The sequence below is a fragment of the Zalophus californianus genome, chromosome 7, assembly GCF_009762305.2.
Source record: "Zalophus californianus isolate mZalCal1 chromosome 7, mZalCal1.pri.v2, whole genome shotgun sequence".
In the NCBI taxonomy this organism is placed as follows: domain Eukaryota; kingdom Metazoa; phylum Chordata; class Mammalia; order Carnivora; family Otariidae; genus Zalophus; species Zalophus californianus.
In genome coordinates this window covers 79,504,205-79,513,024 of record NC_045601.1, presented here as the reverse complement: position 1 = coordinate 79,513,024, position 8,820 = coordinate 79,504,205, and the positions used below count along the sequence as shown (strand labels likewise).

At 36.1% G+C, this 8,820-nt stretch overlaps 1 pseudogene; it reads right to left on the bottom strand.

The window, feature by feature from the left end:
• Positions 1-1,480: 1,480 nt before the first annotated feature.
• On the bottom strand, positions 1,481-1,981 carry LOC113927914 (annotated as a pseudogene).
• Positions 1,982-8,820: the final 6,839 nt, after the last annotated feature.

The window sequence follows — 8,820 nt, the reverse complement described above, 5'->3', positions numbered from 1 at the left end:
AGAGAGAGGAAGGAGGGGGGAAAGTGAGAAAAACATGAAGAGAGAAAGAGAGAGAGAGAGGTGTTGGTGGGTCTTGTGAACAGGACAGGCTTGTGGCAGACCAAGGGGATCTAGCAAGTCACCCACAGAGAGGTATGTGGTGTGTCTAGGAAGATGGAGCCCTGTACAATCTCTCCAAAATACTCTGTGTCCCAGCTGGCACAGAATAGTTGAAATCACTGGACCTGGAGTAGCCCAACCAACTGGGTGATACGTATTTCATTGTCAAACTACTGCAGCAAAGCCAAGGAGTACATTGTCCTCCCTCCCTCAACTCTTGCCTTGACACTACATAAGACTCTAGTACTATAACAAATCCCTGGGAGGTGAGTATGAGGAGTGGTGATGACCCTTGAAAGAATGAGATGTTTCACCCACAATGATAAAATAGAGACAGAAAAAGTTGAATTATAGAAAATTAAGTTGATTTTGAGATCAGATATTTAATAGTAATTGCATAAGGATTTTGGACTTAATCTGAGAAGTAATTGAGAACTATTATAGGAGTTCAAGTGCAGGATTTAGCATCCTGGTTCTTTTTTCTTTTCTTTTTCTCTCTCTCTCTCTCTCTTTTTTTTTTTTTTTTTGGTCTTCCAACAGTGTATTAGAATTAGAAAGAATGTAGACATTAAAAAAAAATCCCCACTGTCATGAACATAAATTGAGGCTTTCAGCCTGGGATAAGCTGAATCAAAAAAAAAAAAAAGAAAAGAAAAGAAAAAGAAACAAAAACATCCAATAGCGTATCAACATTTTTTCACTCATTTGCCAAATGCAAATTTGGTCTAAATGTACACTCTTTAGCAACAATGTACAACCTTTCTCTGTCCTCCATGCTAAGAGATGTAAAAGTTTAAGGGTCAAACAGTACTAAATGTACAGGTTTCAAAACCATCAACGTTAAGGCATTCACTAGTTTTAGCTAAAATACATCTGGAACACTGACAAGTGATTACTTACAATAACGTGAAGGAAATTTTTTGAAAAATAAAACGTTAATGGAATAATTCTGGAGGATATACCAGAGGAACAAGTTGGGTATCAAACAATTTGTTTCATTAGCCACTTTGAGTCCATGTTCTAAAATCTAAAATTTAGTTATCTTTCTTCTAAGCCAAGAGCTTCCTATCATGTCAGTGTCTACATTATGAAGTAAAGGAGACTGAGGTGGAATGCTTTTATTTATCACAAAGGCTGTACCAATTACCTAGGACTTCAACAGCATCATGGAAGTCTGGGAAAAGTTCATGCATAAAATTATTGCCTTACTGACTTAAAATTGTTCCATTCAATGGTACATATCAACCCTTGGTGAAAACTTTACAAAAACAAACAGGTTGAAAAATGGGTTAACAGAGGCAAATACAGCATCTGCCTTTAGAGCTATCAACTCAGGAATTCCTTCATTTACGAAATCTTGCAGAGAAGTTATTTTTCTTTCTCAAAATCTGGTGATAACCACATTCCTTACTCCAGAGCTGGCATCATCACTGTCTCGTGAAACATCATCTGCTCCATCTACTTCCGATAAATCAAATCCTAATCATCACCCATGTTGTTCATCATCTCAGAGAAATGATCAAAATTCTATGTGTCTTCATCTGAATCATCTCCCCAGTCTTTCCAATACTGAAGTCCACACTAAGTCAATTAAATTTTGCCCTTTCTTTTGTTAACCTTGGCCATGACTGACCAGACTCGCCTTTTCTATAAATAACATAAAATTGATCTGTCTGTTCTTTTATGCTTGGAATCATTTGGACCAATCCAGTGAAAAAGATCAATTTAATGTAAATGTTTAAAATTATCACTTCCTCCAGAACAACTGAATGTAAGCTTGGATTTTTCAAAATTTACATTAACATCTTTACTAATCTTCAGCACAAAATTTAATGAAGATGTAGTCTCTTCTATCATACCACTTTGCTGAAGCAAACTGCATGGTGAACCCAACAGGGGTACAGGTGAATGGGTGGGCCGGGGCCTCTCTGATTCTTCTCGCTTCCCTCAGGCTACAGCAGCATCAGGCTCCCCCCCGAGTCCCCAGAATGCACCGCAGAGAGAATACCAACTCTGGTCTTGGGAGAGGAGGAACCTCTCAGCATCACAGTTCTCTATAGAAGATTGTCTGTGGAGGAGATATTGGAAGTTAAATATGGCAAAACATGCTTCCTGGTAAGTAGAAAGATACATTCTTTATTGTACATTAACAAAATTGGACCTTTACTGTATAAATCAGTATCTCCTTGAGGTTGTTTATAGTGTTCTAGAACTTGAGGTCAACAGTGACAGAGTGAAGTGAATCAGCTGGCTGTGTGTTTTTCTCCAAATGAAGCACTGGAAGGGCCGATTATATGGATTTGGGGCTTGAGCAAAAGAGGGGAAAATGAGTTGAGAATATTGGCAAGTGTGTTATTTTAATGATGAACTACAGAGCTTACTTGGTAAGAAGGGAACTGTCAAAGAAAACTTGCACCAGAGTTAAGCAGGCGATAAAGACCCTTGGATTTGCTACAGGGGAGAGAGAATGAACTCTACTTCCCTGAATCAAAAGGTAGAAGGGAAGGGCATCTGGGTGGCTCAGTTGGTTAAGCGGCTGCCTTTGGCTCAGGTCATGACCCAGGATCCTGGGATCAAGCCCCACATGGGACTCCCCGCGCAGCGTGGAGTCTGCTTTTTCCCTCTCCCTCTGACCCTTCCCCCAACTCATGCTCTCGCTCTCCAGCACATGCACTCTCTCGCTCTCTCAAATGAAAAAAAAAAAAAAAAGTAACAGGGATTTTAGGTGCTGAGGTAAGCTAGTGAAAAAGTACTGGAAGTTGGTCAGTGGAATGTGTCCAGTACACTGAATCATTCCTGAGTTTGAAAGTGTTTTTTCTTTGTGATTAAGCCACCTGAGTTTGCTAACAGGCACTTAGCAAGTTAGGCTTCTATCGTCCAGTCCAATGGGAGATAGGGGTACTATCTTTCTTGATGATTACATTTCAAAGAGATGACTCCCAGGTCCTTGAAAAAGACATTTCTGGGTTTTAAAACTGGCTAGAGGCTGGGGGGGGATTTATCTACATTTCAAAAGGGCAGAGAAAGAATTTGCAATTACAAGCATTTAAAGTAAATGCTCTAAGAAAAGGGAGGTTAGGGGCCAATAGTGGGGAAGAAATCTGCCTAAAATTTTGTCAAGCTGAGAGGAATGTTAAGGCCATCTTGGTCAGAGTGAGAAGAAAAGGTGGCGAGAGACACAGAAATCACATCAGGATAAATGAATTATAGTTCCCTGTTCGGTCAAATAATTTAGGTGGTAGCCTACTGTTGGGAGTTAGGAAATACAGGTCTTATACAGACTGGTCTTAGAGAGTAGTGACTTTTTTTTTTTTTTTAAATCCTGTGACAGGAATCTTTTCTGCTCCAGGAAGGAAAGACGTTGGTATAATAGAAACAAAAATGGGTTTCATGTAAGGCAATCAGACATTTGTTCTCAGAATTCCTACTGGTCCTTTTTATACTGGAGTGAATCCTCTGAAGCAAGTAAATTAACTTTGTAAATTGTGCCATAATCAGTAAACCTCAAGAGAAAAGGGAAGAAAATAATCATTTAGGGTACACACCCCGAGTATCAATAGATGTTTGATATTTTCTTGTGGATTATTTCATTTAATCTTCACAATTCTTAGAAATAAATAAGAATTAATTTATCCATATTTATGGATGAAGAAACTATATCTAATGCTGTTTTTAAAAGTTGTTTAATATATTAATCCAACTTAGTGTTCTTTAGTATTAATGAAGACCTCTTCATTGTCATTGTCACTATGGAATATGGAACTATAATTGTGAGACAGAATGCTCCCTCTAAAAACAGTTGATCAAACTTGGTTATTAACAAATTTCTTCTCTCTGGTGTGATTGTTTCCACGTTACACTTTTCCAAATACGCATTTTCTTAGTAAGTATTTTACTCAAAGACAACCATTGTGTAGATTATTTTTACTCCAGGGAGGGTCACTGCCAGCATCTTGTACAGACATTTTTTTTTTTTAATACAAACAAGGAATAGCGATTTCCAGCTGTTAACCAAAGAATATACCAGCACCTAACTAGTAAGTTTGCTAAAGTACTTTTTTACTTGAAGCACCACATTTTAGTAAAATTGTTTACTTTGATATGCAATTTACAACCTCTTAAAGCATTTACCCATCCGTCTCTAAACTTGATATATATTTATATATAGGTTACTTTCATTTCAATAACACACTCTAAGTCTACTTGATAGAGGGAAGAAATAGTTAGTCTGACCTTAAAGTAGTAATTCTTTAGAAGTAAACACTGTATTTCTCCATTTCAATTTTAGAGAAACTGTCAATTTAAAAAGTGTTCCATTTATATGTATATCATCTTACAGGATTTTGATGATATGAGATTTGGAAATATAAAAATTTGTATTTATTTTAACTGTACATCAGCTTTAAGGCTTTGTCTTCAAAATCAAATACTTTTCCAATTTAAATTGCTTTGTTTTCATTCTAAGTACTATCTAAATACAATAGATGAATCACGTTAAAAAAATCAAACTAGTTGACTCTGGATGGCTATTGATTACTAGAGAATGAAATAATATCAATGGCAGAGCTGGGCTCCAGAAAATTGCTAAAATAAAGTTAGTTCATATTGAAACATCCAAAATTGCACTTATGAAATCCTGTGCAAGCTCACTAGTTTAAAGTGTGCAATGAGTTATTTCCATGATATGAAGATTGCCAGCTTTGGATGTGGTTGTCAGTCCTTAACATTCTCTAGAAAAATGATCTGAATTGTATGGATCTATTCCATGCATTTAAGGAAAGAGAGTAAGTATTACACTTACAGATCAACTGAACCCACCCCTTGATATCTATTCTGACTTCCTGCAGCAGAGAAAATTGTCTTCACTGCATAGACCAGTGAGTAGAGTGGCCATCAGGCTAGCATCCATCTCGTGGGGCTTCACCTCAACATGGACATTTTCATATATTTTCCCCTCACTTCACTTGTGTGTGTGTGTGTGTGTGTGTGTTTTAGAAAAGCAGGAGAGAAATGCTCTGGCAAATTGCCACTACTCTGTGAGGATTTCATAAGCATTTGAAATGGTATTTGCCAAGTGCAAAGCATTAGATGAATAAACAAAGCAACATGCAAAATTATGAAGAGACTCAAAGGGGATTTTATACTTTACAGCTCTGTACTTACTGACTTTGATTTTAACATCATTTCCAAAAGTAATTATTTTGCTTATGACTTTATTTGATTATTTTTTATCAAATAATTCAGTCAACATTTGACAGTCATTTTTTAATTCTTTGTCCCTCCTTCTTCTTTTTTCTTGCTTCCTATTCGTTTGTCTTTACTTATTTATTTATTTGAGATAGAGACAGAGCAAGCAAGAGAGAGCACAAGTGGGGAGGAACAGAGGCAGAGGTAGAAGCAGGCTCCCCGCTGAGCAAGGAGCCAGATGTTGGACTTGATCCCAGGACCCTGGGGTCATGACCTGAGAGGAAGGCAGATGCTCAATGACTGAGCCACCCAGGGGCCCCACCTGTTTGTCTTTATCAGAAAGTAAGCAGCATGAGAGTAGAGACTTACATCTTGTTTCTCCAACATGCCTCCTGCACCTGCAACATTATCACCATTGTTTCTTGTACAATAAATTATTGTTAAGTGCTTGAATAAATAGTATTAAAATGATGTGATTTAGTAATCAAATTCTTAAGACTGTTTTCCTAATGAACATTCTGATGAATTATTTGAATCCGAGTTCCCGATACCTTCATCAGTCTCCCTGTAGTTAACCGTAACCCAGTGTTGTGTGAACATAATACAATTTGCCTCCATTTACAGAAATGTTCATTGTCTTCTAAAAACAATCAATTATATGATTTTGTAAATAATGGTAAGTCTAAATATCATTTATAAAAGACTAAATTTAGATTAAGAAGTGACTATGGTTACAAATTACATTTGCTCTGTTTTCTTTGTAAAATATTTTTCTTAAAATTCTTACTCTTTAGGTAATATAGTGACTAGAAATAGTATATTAGCTGACTTAAAAAAAAAAACCTTTAAATCAGGAAAAGTATTTCATCTGGATTTTGCAGTTATTAGTTGAAAAAGTTTGAGATACTGATTCTTTACATTTATCCTAGAATCTAATTTTGTGTATGTTTCAATGGTTTTGTTTTTAAAATAAGAATTTGTCATTTTTCAGAGGAGTTAACTCTATCTTCAAAAAAACACATCCACAGTAGTGTTACCTTTTTATTTGAGGCCAGCAATATTGACATAGAATTAATAAAAACACTAATGGAAATGGGCACAATGAAAAGTAGCCTAAAATTCTCTGGATACTGTAGTTTATCAATAATCTTTGTTGATGGTTATTATGGTAAATCAGAGATTCCTAATTAAGACATTTTTAAAATAATATTAGGACCTGGATACAATTCCTAATTCTGAAGCTTGAGCAAAGTAGCTATATGACATTGGCTGGTTTGTTGGAAATCTAAGATTATTTTCTGATACATTTACAATGTATAATAATAATCACATCTATGCTTGTTGAGAAATTACAGATGTAAAAGATGCTGTAAGTAGTAGCAATATGAATGTTAATATAATTATTACTAACAATGGTTGATCCTGTTGGCTCTGTAAGATTTTCTTCCCAGGTGTCAGCCCAATCTGTTATTTATCTTTGATAACTCTGTCATATATGGATCAGCTTCAAATTATCTGCCCACATCTTTTGTTCAAATGAGAAATTTGTAAGAAAGAAATACCTACCTGAATTAGTCATAAAAGCAGCATGGTCCCATGACTTTAGGTACTAGCACTCACTGATAATGCTTTACTGGGACCCAAAAAACTACCTGCACTTTCCAGAAGGACAACATTGCAAAAGTGAGCATATTTAAACTCTGCATTATAATAAATCTCTAAATTCAGACCCTTTCCACCTAAAAGAAGATCTGTGTTTTCCTTCCCTTCATCTTGAATTTAATTTTTAATTTAATTTTATGCCAAGAGCATTCTGTAGTATTGTTAAACTTGTACAAAATGATATTTTGACATTTCTTGTCCATGTATATTTTTTTACTACTCTTAATTTTGCTCTTTGCTCTGTATCCCTTCCATGATTAAAACTACAAAACAAAACAAAACAAGGTTAAAGTGCTTTGCTCCAGTGAAATAATGCACAAACTATTTCAGTATTTGTTTCAAATTCTCAGCTCTGAGTTCCAAAATATACTCTTGACCTTTACAACTTAAACAATATCCTTGAAAACATTTTGAGAGTGATAAGGATTTATGTCATCTAAAGTGTCAGGGAGTGGAGAACTTGAAACATGAAATTTATGCTATGAATTCCAGAGGAAGATAAATGCAGGAGGTAGTAGTATGGGTAATACCAGCTGCTGGAAAGAATAGATCCAAAAGGTATAAAGGCCTAAACACAATAAAATATATTTCTAGCTCACCTAACTATCCAATGCAGGTGTTCCTGGTTGATAGGAGTCCTTCTCCATGTGGGGATCCAGTGACTTAGGCGCCCTCCATCTTGTGGCTTACTCATGCCCTCACAGCTCCTCACTATCTGAAACTCAGTGTCCAGCCAGCTGAAGGGGAAATAAAGTGGAAAGGAAAATCACCTGCTCCTAAAAAGTTTTGTTCCCACAACACTTGCACTCTTATTCAGTTTATAAGAACTTCCGCATCAAGTAACTAAGATATGGTAATCTAATCAGGTTCTTGAGTGGTATGATGTTTTTCCATGTTAGTAAATGAAAGCATTAAATTATCACATGTTAAGAGTTATCTTTCAATGTCTATTGGCTCTTGGAGAAGATGCCCTTAACCAGCTAGAATGCCTCCAAATGGAGCAACTGAAAGGGATAGAAGACTTGCCTCCAAGACAAGACACTTGATAATGCTGAAGTGAGCTACCTCTTACAGAAAAGTATTTTACTACCCTTTGTCAATAAGAAAATTGTCAAAAAAGAATCTTGTCAATCCTTAAAGATTTTGGTAAGTACTTGTTCTTTCCATTTGAACATAGTTCATGTTTATTATCCCTGGTGCATTAGATATATAAGCTTTTGAGAATAAGTGACTTTTAAAAAAATTGTATCCAACCTTTGCTACACATCTAGTATTCATATTTGAGATAGAAATGTGGCTGTACAAGTGTGTCTGAACCTTCAAATGTTCTATCCTTCAGCTCTATTCAGGAAAATAGGCATTTAATTCCATGTTTCTGGTATTAAGTCCTTACTGAGTAATCTGATCTTTGAAGGCTAGAAATCGAGAATTAAGAATAAAAGTACACTTTATTTGAGACTCTAAACCTTGGTTTAGGAATAATTCTAAAACTGTTCTCCAGGGGAGCCTGGGTGGCTCAGTCAGTTAAGCATCTGCCTTTGGCTCAGGTCATGATCTCAGGGTCCCGGGATCAGAGCCCTGCATCAGGCTCCCTGCTCGGTGGGGAGTGTGTTTCTCCCTCTGCCCGCCTTGTGTTCTCTCTCCCTCTCTCTCTCTCTCAAATAAATAAATAAAATCTTAAAAAAAAAAAGTGTTCTCCAAAGATTCCTGTACCTGGTTATTCAATCAAATACTAGTCTAGTTATTTCTGTGAGAGGACTTTGCAGATTAAATTCAGATTATGAACCAACTAACCTTAAGAAAGGGAGCTTATTCTGGTAGACTTAATATAATCCCATGGACCCTTAAAATTAGAAGAGGAAAATAGAAAAG